A 12,780-nucleotide genomic window follows, 5' to 3' on the forward strand; every position below is an offset into this window, starting at 1 on the left:
CCTATCCACCTAAGGTCAATATAACCGATATTCTTGAAATATTGACAAATTTTTCAGCAATTTGACACTTTAATCATAAAAATTTTTCAAAAATTAAGGCGAGGGTGAGCACACAAAAAAGTTGTAATTATTTAAGAAAACTATTGCAAATAATGCGGTTCTTGTGAGACCGCCAACGCCTTAGTTTTGGACTAATCTTTATGATTAAAGTGTTCAATTGCTAGAAATTTGGTCAAGATTTAAAAATTATCACATAAAAAACCAAATTTAAAAAAATAAATGAAATTACGTATGGACCTGTGTAGGCTCATTTGTAATGAAATAAAAATTCGTGGATTTATTTAATTAAAAGCAAAAGATTATTCTAGTAAATTATGATGTAAACATAAGGAAAAAATTGAGGCGTGATTTTTTGAATACCAGATGGCGTCCGAAATGGCCGCCGTTTAGCAATAATTTAATTTCTTCTGTAGCACACATGTAATTTAAATTATACTGGAATTGGAAATAAATGTACAAACTGTAATATTACATGTCATTCATTCATCATTAACATTAATTTCTCTATTATTTTGTATATTTTCTCTCATAATGTCTGTTAATGCCCCTGATAATGTATTATCAGTTATTTAATATGTTTCTCCTTGTTAATGTGTTATTTTATCAAATTTTTTTCAATGTTATATAATATCCCATCACCCCACAGAAACATCATCCTATTTTATGTTACAATATAATATTTATGCCAATTCTCTCCATACCTATCCGGTACTCATCAAAAACCAACAATAATCATTTACTTAGAATAATATATAATTGTAAGAAAATTGCAATATAGTAATAACATCTTAAATATAGTATTACTTTTCAAAATTATCCAAATAAAATCAAAATTACTGTGGCAAGTGTCATTTATGTGAATTAACCAGCTGTACATCATTGCAACATTGGACATGGACTTCCTGAGCTTCTACCATTGCCTCTCCCCAGATCCTGCCAACTCTTCACAGTGTGAACATCATTTTATTGGACATTGTGTTTGATTTAAATTAAATTCATAATCCTAAAGTATAATCTAAATTTTAAATTTCTTATCATCCAAAAGTATTCGGGACAAGTGCCTTGAAGAGTGCCAAATTTTGACACTCCAAATTTGGTAACCATCATCCATCTTATTTAACTAAGGACAAATTTAATCTTCATTGGACATTTAATCAGCATAGCCTAATAGGCCCAATTAGTGGATATTTATAGGGATGCACTGTGGATGCGATGCTCCCTGGTGTGGATTAACGTCCGCACTAGTGAGTACTACGACTATCCGCAGTATTATCCTGATAATTAGACCAATTCGTAAATTACAAGGAAAAATGTGGTTCGGATTCCACTATAAACTGTAGGTCCCTTAGTTGCCATTAGCTGTATGGGCTATTAATTAACAGCTGTGTCTAAGGAACATGTCGGCCTTAGTCACTAACAAGACTACAAGATCGCGCCACTCATCCTACACTCATCCTTCACTCATATTTGGGTTAAAATACGCACATAGTGGCGTCCCCATCTTAAATAATTGAATTGAATTGAATTGAATTGAATTGAATTAACTTAACTCATCAATATATACATATTTCAAATTGAACTTTTATTCAAAATGTAATCTTCAAATTTTATTTTATTTCATTAAATTCAGTGAAACCATTTGGAATCTTTCTTTGTACATTAACATTATTATATTAATAGCATCACGAACCTAGTATTTCAGAATAATAACTAAATTAAATTATCTACATTTTAAAGAAGCCTAATATATCATTCGAACCGGCACGACCACCCCTCCCTGAGATTAAGAGGTCATCTATTTAAATATTAATTAGTACTTTAGAAGAAACCAACCCAATATAAGCCTAGAATCTTTTCATCCACTTTGGAACCCCCACCATTTTGAACATTTACCATTGTTAACTTACCCTGTAGCTAATTCAACCAATAACTTATCTTATATTTGTATTTCATTAATAAATTTTATATTGTAAGTTACCAAATCTATTTATTCTTAAAATAATTCATATATTATAAGATTAAGATAAAGACTTACCTCATTAGACAGAAATAAAACCCAAATTAGGAATTATCTTTATTAAGAAAGAAATGACTTTGAGTTCAATGAGGGCTAACTTAATAGCCAAAGGAATTTTGTAGGCCTAAGTTAATAGAAAGTCTATAGAAAGCTTTATGGTGCGTAGCAAAACATGAACGATTGTTAAATTACTACACAGACAGCACACTTTCTCCTCAGGACATCCCACGGATATTGCGACAGGATATGCAAGATATCCCATAGTGGTCCTATGGTCAACCTGGGATATCCCAGGATATCCACAGGAATGCGTAATGTCCCCGCCCGGGGATGTCCTACGGATAAGCTCACAGCATATCCGTGGGACATCCGAGGTCATCCCAGGGTAGTCCTCAGGACATTCTCAGGACATATGGGACTACTATGGGATGTCCCTGGGATAAAGTGTGGTCTGGGCCTGAACATAAAAAACACAAAATAATATAGATTTAGTATGAAAAGCTTAATTATAAGTTTAGTAAATTGATTAAATAGTTAATAAACACAAATTTTGAAGAAAAAAACGAGAATAAGTTTTTGGCCCAGACGGATCTCGAACCTGATACCTTTGCCTCATGAACCTCTTACCTTACCTCCTGAGCTATCTGCGCTTGATGATTATGGGTGTTTTTAAGTGGTGAAATAGTAGCCGACGGTTGCAATGGTCGCAATACTTAAAATAGTTTTGATACTACAGTATACTAGCTGTTACCCACGGGCTTCAACCCGTTTGACTGCAAAGTATTATAAAAAACTATTGATTGGTTAAGTTAAGATGAAATAAACAAAACAGAATACAGCATTACAAACAAATAATCACACCAGATATAAATAAGGTAATAAAAATTGAAAGAATAACATACAAATAAGAACAGCTGAGGTATTTTTAACATTAAGTATATGGAAAGTTCCCTTTGGAAAGCAACTAAGACCTTAAAGGGCAATTTATAAAAAAAATGAATAATTTTGCGCAAGGTTTCTCGTCATGACGAACATTTTAAGTATATGGTTTATGGGGATGTGACTTTGTAGCGTCAGCTGATGACGTTGTCATAGCAACGCATTAAGTTAGTCTGATCTTTGTTTTTCTACAGGAATGTACACACAATTTAACTCTTATTAAAATACTTTTCTATTACTTATTTGGTCGTAATTTTATTCTATGTACACGAACAACAACGACCAAAATGGTGACCCCGACTACAACCGTTATCTAAAGACTTATTTTCTTTGAAGAGTTTAAATCTTTTGTGTTTCCTCCTTCGAACGATGTCATTAGAAGACCTGCAGACTCAACTCGCCGAACTTAGAACTGCGAATGAAGAACTGCGTCAACGGATTGGACAACCCAGCACTTCTCAAAACATGTCGGTGAACAGAGTAGCCGTCAAACTTCCGCCCTTTTGGCCTGAAAGACCAAGTCTGTGGTTCTGTCAAGTTGACTCGCAATTTCTTATATCTGGAATTACCAACGACGACACCAAGTTTCACTACGTGGTCTCGCAATTGGACACAGGAATTGCTGCTGAAGTCGAAGACATCATAACAAACCCTCCTCAAGGCGACAAATACGGACATCTAAAAAAGAAACTGATTGAACGCCTCTCTGCATCCGAAGAGCAACGTGTGCGGCGGCTGCTGAGTGAAGAGGACCTTGGAGACCGCAAGCCTTCTCAGTTTTTGAGGCATCTTAGGTCTCTTGCGGGCTCGACTCCCCTTCAAGACAACATGCTTCGTCAACTGTGGCTCAGACGACTCCCTCCTCATTCACAAGCCATATTGACTACGCAACTTGAGCTCTCCTTGGACAAACTGGCAGAACTGGCTGATAAGATCATGGAGGTAGCTGACATTCCTTCAACACCTGGTATTTGTGAAGTCTCTTCAGGTAACACTTCTTTATTAAATGCAATAGAATCCCTCTCTAAACAAGTTCAAGCATTATCAGAAACCAGAGTACGAGATACACAGGTGAGACCTAGGGGTCGTTCCCAGTCTCGTGGTAGATCAGGAAACGAACCTAATCCCTCTAAGAACTGGTGCTGGTACCATAGAAAATTCAAAAACAATGCTACCAAATGTCTTTCTCCGTGCTCTTTTCAGGGAAACCTCAGCAACAATCCGTAGAGGCCGCAACGGATTGTTCAAATGCTGGCGGCCGTCTCTTTGTGATGGACAGAAATTCACGAACTAGGTTCCTTATCGACACCGGGTCTGATGTGTCGTGTTTTCCTAAACGCCTTATCAAATATAAACGTTTTCCTACTAGCTATTCACTAAGTGCTGCCAATAACAGTGAAATAAAGACTTATGATACCATGCCTCTCACCCTTAATTTAGGCCTTAGACGTAATTTCCCTTGGAGTCTAGTGGTAGCGGATGTTTCAATACCTATATTAGGTTCAGACTTCCTTTCACACTATCACTTATTACCCGATTGCAAAATGAAATGTTTGGTTGACAAGAAAACGGGATTGAATGCCGAGGGAATAGTTTCTAACAACAATCAAACTAGTATTAAAGTTATATCTTTCTCTTCGCCATTGGCAGAAGTTTTTTCTGAATTCCCTGATATTATTCGTCCTCCAGGCTTACCTCGTGCTGTGAAACATAAAACAGTTCATCATATAAATGTTACACCTGGTCCTCCTGTTCACTGTCGACCACGTCGCTTACATCCTCAAAAATTGAAAGCTGCCCGGAAAGAATTTGAGGAGATGGTTAAGCTTGGTATTGCTCGACCCTCTGAAAGCCCCTGGTCCTCACCTTTGCACATGGTGCCTAAAGGTGAAAATGGATGGCGTCCTTGCGGTGATTACCGCGCTTTAAATGCTCGTACTGTTCCTGACAGATACCCTGTACCACATATTCAGGATTTCTCGTTCAATTTATGCATATATTGTCGACATTTTAGTATTTTCCCAGTCTGAAGAAATACATAAAGAACACCTAAGAATGTTGTTTGAACGACTTTCTGACTATGGAGTAGTTGTAAATCCATCTAAATGTGTAATTGGTGTACCAGAAGTTACATTTTTAGGTTACTTAGTCTCATCTGCTGGGACACGTCCACCTCAGGAGAGAGTCACTGCTCTACAAGACTACCAGTTACCTCAGACAATGCGTGGTCTTCGCAGATTCTTGGGAATTATGAACTTTTATTGTAGGTTTCTGCCAAAGGCCGCTGAATTTCAAGCACCTCTGCACTCCCTACTTAGTGACGCTGATTCAAAAGGTTCCCTCCCTGTGCCCTGGACTCCAGAGACAGAAGAAGCTTTCCAAGCATGCAAGGCTAGCTTATCATCAGCAACACTATTGTTTCATCCTAAACCTGATGCTCCTCTTGGTCTCTTTACAGACGCCTCTGGAGTAAGTGTAGGTGCTTGCCTCCAACAGTTTGTCGATGACTCTTGGCAACCACTAGGTTTTTTCTCCAAGAAACTATCATCCAAACAGTGCATCTGGCCTGCATAGTACAGAGAACTCCTCGCTATTTATGAAGCTGTGCAGCATTTCCGTCATCTCTTGGAAACAACTTCTTTCACTATATTCACAGATCATAAACCACTTATTTATGCCTTTCAACAGCGCCGTGACAAGTTGCCTCCAGCTCAGTTACGCCAACTTTCATTTATCTCTGAGTTTTCGACAGACATAAAGCACATCAGTGGTTCACAAAATATAGTTGCTGATGCTTTGTCACGTGTTGAAGCCATTTCAACTGTTTTAGATCATGAATCCTTAGCCAAGTCACAAGAGTCAGACGAAGAACTTCAAAATCTCATTTCAGAAAGTACTACATCTCTTAGATTGGAGAAAGTTCCGATTCCTGGAACCCATTTGAGCCTTATCTGTGACACCTCAACAGGAACTCCTAGACCCTTTGTGCCATCAGAACTGCGACGTAGAGTTTTCGACCAGTTCCACAAGCTGAGTCATCCTGGAATACGTGCCACAACAAAACTTATCTGCGATCGTTTTGTCTGGCCTTCCATTCGTAAGGATTGCCACAAATGGACTCAATCTTGCCTCTCATGCCAAAAATCTAAGATAACTAGACATGTTTCTACTCCCCTTGGTGATTTTCATACACCTACAGAACGTTTTTCTCATGTCCACATTGACCTAATTGGCCCACTTCCCTTATCAAAATCTTCTAGGTACTGTCTAACTATCATAGATAGATTTACTCGTTGGCCTGAAATTTGTCCTATTGATCAAATAACTGCCGAATCTGTTACTGGAGCGTTTGTCTCTACTTGGATAGCTCGATTTGGATGCCCACAAAAGTTGACATGTGATCGCGGATCCCAGTTCACATCGACTTTGTTTAAAGACCTAGCACGACAGTTGGGCATAAAGCTCCAGTTCACTACCAGCTGGCATCCACAAGCCAACGGTATGATTGAAAGACTCCACCGCCAGTTGAAAGCTGCTATAATGGCTCACAGCAAATCAGACTGGACCGAAGTACTGCCGTTTGTCCTTCTCGGAATAAGATCTGCCTTCAAGGAGGACATCACTGCTTCATCAGCTGAACTGGTGTACGGAGAACCACGGCGTCTTCCGGGAGAGTTTTTCGTAATACCTTCCCACGAGAGCAACGAGCCACAAGAATTGGTATCAGGGCTGCGTAAGCATATGAATCGACTAAGACCTACACCCGCATCACGCCACATTAAACCAGGGTCGTTTGTGTTCAAGAACCTCAATACTTGTGACTTTGTATTCCTCCGACAAGACAGCTTAAGAAAATCTTTACAGGCTCCATATTCTGGTCCTTACAAGGTCATATGCCGTGACGAAAAGACAATTACCATCATTGTAAGAGGCCAAGAAACTAAGGTATCTTTGGACAGGGTCAAGCCAGCCTATATTATTGCAGATGAAAGTCCTATTCCTGAGCCCACGAAACGTTTGGTGCCGACTGGACAAGCAGAGGAATCCTCAAAACTACCACCATCTTGTCAAACTCCATCTACGAATTCTTATACAACTCGTTCTGGAAGACAAATCCGACCACGGGTTACTTTTCAAAATGATGTATAGCTTCCTTTTCTCCGTGGGGGGCTGGTGTAGCGTCAGCTGATGACGTTGTCATAGCAACGCATTAAGTTAGTCTGATCTTTGTTTTTCTACAGGAATGTACACACAATTTAACTCTTATTAAAATACTTTTCTATTACTTATTTGGTCGTAATTTTATTCTATGTACACGAACAACCACGACCAAAACTTGTAGTTTTCTCAAAAGTTCATGGGTACTTTTGCCTTTATATATAGATAATACGATTCTGTTAATCTGTTTAGGCCTCAAGTAGTTGAATTGTTTTTCTGGTAGTTGGAGAGGATACTGGTATTTGAATAGATTATTTAATTACCATTAGATTAGCACTGTTATAATTGATTGTTATATGATTAAAATTAGTTTTTGATAGTTTTATTAATTTAAAGTTAGAATTAAATTCACATTTCACACAACTATGATAGAACTCTAGTTTTCCTGAACTCAATGGTAGTAATATGTCAGTAAAGTTAAGTCAGCCCCCACAGTATTAACAAGACATATTTTCAATCTGGGAAACCTTAAACTTTTAAAACAAATTATAAAACCTCAACATCTTAATGCGTAGGAATCTTATAAAAAAAAAAAAAAAAAAAAAAAAAAATATTTGTTAAATAATGAAGACGGCCCAAATATAAATTCGGAATTACTGAAAATAATTACATCATGAACAACACTGAAATATATCCAAAATTCAAAAGATTAATTTTTCTAATATTATTTTATATTTTTTCAATATCCTTTAAATCATCTGTTTTAACTTTGTTTAAAATTAATTTATTAAGAAAATATTTACTTTTTGTACTAGTGTAAACACAGCCTGAAGATGGAAACCTAGTTTCTGAAAGCGCTAGTGAAAAAAAACAAATCATTATATATTGGCCTTGTTGAACATTTAAATTTAGATACATACATTTTATTGATTTTGTGTTTCTTCACTTTGAAGATGTGCTCATTTTAGCACGAAACAGCTGTCGTGTTTGACTACTACACAGGATCATTTTAGGCAAGGTAAAATAAACCATATTCTACATACATTTCATCAGTGGTAGTATTTTTTTTCTTCGGTTTGTTACCGGGACATTACAGGATATCCAGTGGATTTTGTACATGTCCCGGGATGTCATGGACCATTCTGGGATATCCTATGGCATTCGTACATATCCCGGGACTTTACAGGATATCCTGAGGTTAACTTACAAATACCGGGACATTACGGTATATTGTATGATATCCTGTGGATTTCGTACTCATCCCGGGATTTTGCGGGATATCCTGAGGATAGCGTACATATCCTGAGACATTCTCAGGACATATGGGACTACTATGGGATGTCCCTGGGATAAAGTGTGCTGTCTGGGTATATTAGCCAATTAGTATAAATGATACAGAGTAATCTTTAAAATGTAGTTTAACTATTTAAATCACGTTATTACTTAGTGTTCAGTGATGTATGACTGCTAAAATGCAAATAAACACTGTGTGATATGAGTAGTAATGGACATCAAATGTCTTCGCACTCTTCTTTTATTCCTGGTTGACTTGTTTTGTTGTTGCAAGTAAAAGCCCAACAACCACAGATTTCAGTATATGGGAGATTTTTTGTGCGACAACTACACCTCCCTTCACATTGAGATTTGCATCCACACTTTATTAGGTGCAGCATTGCTTCAGGAGCTGGTGGATTCAGATATCGAACAGGACTGTAGTGACTTGTATGATTGTTTATTTATTTATTTATTTATTTCCCACGGTTAAACCAATTTTACAAATTTGTCTACATCAAGATGATAATGACAATAAAAACAATAACCAAAACAATAACAAAAATAACAATTTACAATTCTAAAAAGCATAGCAAAACAACCATAACAATATAATATTGTGTTGTGTTGGTGTTGGAAGACATGGATTATTTGAATCAGCTTTCTTCCAAATCATAGCTATATAGTGTGCACGCAGGATATGTAAGTCCAGTGAACCAGAAGTTGGCGGGAGGTTTTCCGCTTCGGCTGCACGATTGGCGTAGAGGTACCAGCGAAGCTCTTTTACTGTTGTGTGGGTTTTTGATCGATATATTGCACAAACAAAACGTTCAAGCTGAGAGCATCACAGGGAAGATCATTGTCATCACCTAGCATTGCTAGTGCATCTAGGATCTCATTATCACAAGACATGAACGCCTTGAAACACCAGTCCTTTGATCTGCCAGCAAACCTACAGACATATCGGAGCCTGTCAGTGCGTGGAATCCCAGCAGTGCAGAAACACGATTTTCACCTAAATTGTTGTATATGTTACAAACAGAAATGTTTCTCTTCAGCCTGCCTCTTCCAGTGAGGAAGACTGTAGCTAATGGCAAACGAAGATACTTGTGTATAAGTAGCAACAACACACCCGTGTCTGGAGACATTACTACAAGTTCTGCTTCATGGGGAACACTTACAGCATGCAGTATGAGCAACGTGTCTGCCTCTTCTTGGCTGTGGGTAAGAAGTGAGTCTGGAATATCAACATTTCCCTTAGTTTGCATTCCTGAGGTCACCATAAATTTCTTCAATCTGTTGTCTGGGCTTGCAAACAAACAAAAATACTCTGTAAGCTCTGCTTTGGTCCGGATATCTGAAAGAAAGTCCTTGAGGGAAATATTCTTTATTAAAGTGGTGTCCTGCACATGGTAATGTGATGAGTTTCCCTTGGTTCTTTTTGTCCTCATCTGTTCCTTGAGCGACGAATCCATGTACCACATACACTAATCTGACCTCATCATAGTTTTCTGCTATGTTACATATTTTTGCCAAAAAATGATTCTGCAAAATCCTGACACGTCTTCATTTGGTCTGTCTTAGTCACCGAGCAATGAGCCTACACAGGTCCATACGTAATTTCATTAATTTTTTTTAAATTTGGTTTTTAATTTGATAATTTTTAAATCTTGACCAAATTTCCAGCAATTGAACACTTTAATCATAAAGATTAGTCCAAAATTAAGGCGTTGGCGATTTCACAAAAACCGCATTATTTGTAATAGTTTCTTAAATAATTACAACTTTTTTGTGTGCTCACCCTCGCCTTAATTTTTGACAAATTTTTATGGTTAAAGTGTCAAATTGCTGGAAAATTTGTCAATATTTCAAGAATATCGGTTATATTGACCTTAGGCACGATTATTACGTTTAGCATTTATTATACATACAAATTTACATGTATTCCTTATGGAAGGAGTATTTGAATAAGTTATTTATTATATCTTGTAAATGGTTGAACGGAAATAGTTACATCATGTACTTTACTTGTAGGAAATTTAATCTTCTTTAATTTCCTAATTTAGTATAGTATACAAAAAGTTGATAGTTTTCGAGATATTTAGGAAAAACCTAAAAATGGTACCTAACAGTGGCCATTTTGGACGCCACCTTGGATTGGAAAAAATGACACCCTAATTTTTTTTGGAGATAACTATATCTTCTTTAATAAAAAATAAAAAAAAACACGAAATTACATATTGGCCTACACTATTATTGGTCATTAAATAACAAAGTTATATACACCTCGTCAACAATGAAATGGCGTCAAAAAGGGCCTTGGATTAATAAATAGTTATTAGATTACTAAACACAGCCGTTAAAAACCTCAAGACTGACACAGGTACAAATATCTAATTTCACTTACAGCGTAATAAAAATAAAACTAGGCCTATCCTGATAAACTTGTGTGTTATAATTAATAAGTGGTCTGTATTTTAGGAAAGAATAAAATAAATAATAGATTAAAAAATAGTTTAACTGTATTTTAAAAAAGAAACATTTTTAACCACTGAGATAAACAGTAACAATCAATAATTAAAAATCAGCTGGTAATATGAACATATTAAACTAGCTGTACCCGCGGGATTTGCCCCGTTTTACTTCATAAGTGAGCTCGTTCGCATGGCTCAATCACGTCCTGGTTGAAGTTCGTTCGCTACGCTCACTCACCTTTAGGTTGGAGCTCGTTCGCTGCGCTCACTTGCCTTCAGGTTAGCTCGTTTGCTACGCTAACTCGCCTCCAGGTTGAAGTTCGTTCGCTAAGCTTACTCACGTTTTGGTTGCAATTTAGCTGTTGTCATAAATAAAAATAAAAAAATAGTGCTGCACCCTGTTGGTAATCCTTGTAACTTTAATGCTATTGCACATCATAGAACAGAACCAACTTGTGTCATTGGAACAGCTGTTAAGATTCATTAATTCCTTTTAAATATGGAAAATCATAAGGTTAACATGGGAAACTCCAGAGCCACTGGGGCGGAGCCCGAAAGCCCAATCAAAATAAAAACAACTTAGTTTTCCTATTTAATGCCTAAAGAATCATTGTACCAAATTTCAAGCTCCTAGGTAAATGGGAAGTGGGAGAATCAGTGATGAGTGAGTGAGTGAGTGAGTCAGTCAGTGAGGGCTTTGCCTTAATATATACTAGCTGTACCCGCGGGCTATGCCCCGTTTAACTTCATAAGTGAGCTCGTTTGCATGGCTCAATCACGTCCTGGTGTAAGGGTTTTATTTTTAGAAGGACGTTATTTTAATTCGAAGGACGATTTCATTTTATTTAGAAGACGATTTTATTTTATTTAGAAGAAAATGTCATTCTACTTAAGGAGATAGTTTTTATTTTTGTAAATATAAATATAGTTTGAACCAGAAGGTATATTTATTATTTCGTCGAGTATAAATACTTAATTTAAATCAAAAGAATATTTTATGTTAAAAGCCGAAACAAACTTTGTTGTCGTCGGGTCGTATCAGTTGTTAGGAGCGATAAGGCGCGGACGAGCACGCACCGTCGAGTTGCCCGTCCAAGCGCGTTGCAACCTGCACTCGCGACCTTTGCACTGATATCTGGAAAATTCCTACCGTCACAGGAGCGTATATAAAGGGCTCTGGGTATGGAGAGTCAACAGTCAAGACAGATCACTCGTGCGGTACGGAAGTAAGACGTCTTGGTGAGTTAACGGTAGTTTTTAAATTAATTTCATGTGCATAAGAATATTTTGCACTGCAATTCGACCATTCGATAGATATACGATAATTTCATGTGCATAAGAATATTTTGCACTGAAATTCGACCATTCGATAGATATACGATAATTTCATGTGCATAAGAATATTTTGCACTGAAATTTGACCATTCGATAGATATACGAGAGTTCTAAATTTATTTCATGTGCATAAAAACATTTTGCACTGAAATTCGACTTTTCGATAAATATAAACTCGGCCTGTGCTTAAGAACATTAAGCACGGTTACTCACGATATTTTTCTCATACCGGCACCGGCTCTAGGTAATTTACAGTAGTTATCTAACCGAACTACCCAGTTGGAGGACCAGGTAAGGTTAGAGTTAGTCGGGTGTGGCAGTACATGGTGCACCACTAACCCAGAGTCAGGTAAGTATAAGGGAAACGTGTGCAATAGTATATATTGCACCGCTCGGGGTTAGAATAGGCGTTAGGGATTTCGGCCCACGCTTATTTTACCCATCGACGATATTCGGCCATCAGGGCACTAATTTAAGCGAACGGTAGGGAAACGTGTGCAATAGTATATATTGCACCGTACGGTT

This window comes from Macrosteles quadrilineatus, unplaced genomic scaffold (genome assembly GCF_028750875.1).
Source record: "Macrosteles quadrilineatus isolate MER2022 unplaced genomic scaffold, UCM_ALF_1.0 Scaffold_1__1_contigs__length_201487025, whole genome shotgun sequence".
In the NCBI taxonomy this organism is placed as follows: Eukaryota; Metazoa; Arthropoda; class Insecta; order Hemiptera; family Cicadellidae; genus Macrosteles; species Macrosteles quadrilineatus.